We start from the raw sequence: 301 nt of genomic DNA, 5'->3' as shown, positions 1-301 counted from the left end.
TTGTCCTAAAAACCCTGTCGACGGAAATCTCCGCGGGTCCCCCCGTTGTATCTCAGACATGGAGTCTTTATGGGCAACGGGGCCGAAGTCACACTGCCAAGGAGTCGCTGCCACCCCGCAGGACATTTCAATCTCGGCCGTTTACAGACTTCCATAAACTGCCCTGCTATGGTCATGGTCATGTCATGTTAAAGATAGGCGACATGACTATGTCTTTTTCAACTCTTAGTTTCTGGCGGAGCCAAAAAAGTCCGGACTATGGTCATCTAATGTTAAAGATAGGATTTTTTTTTTTTTAAAG

Source organism: Acipenser ruthenus, unplaced genomic scaffold (assembly GCF_902713425.1).
Source record: "Acipenser ruthenus unplaced genomic scaffold, fAciRut3.2 maternal haplotype, whole genome shotgun sequence".
Lineage (NCBI taxonomy): Eukaryota > Metazoa > Chordata > Actinopteri > Acipenseriformes > Acipenseridae > Acipenser > Acipenser ruthenus.
The sequence above is the reverse complement of the archived record's forward strand: the minus strand, read 5'-3'. Positions refer to the sequence as shown.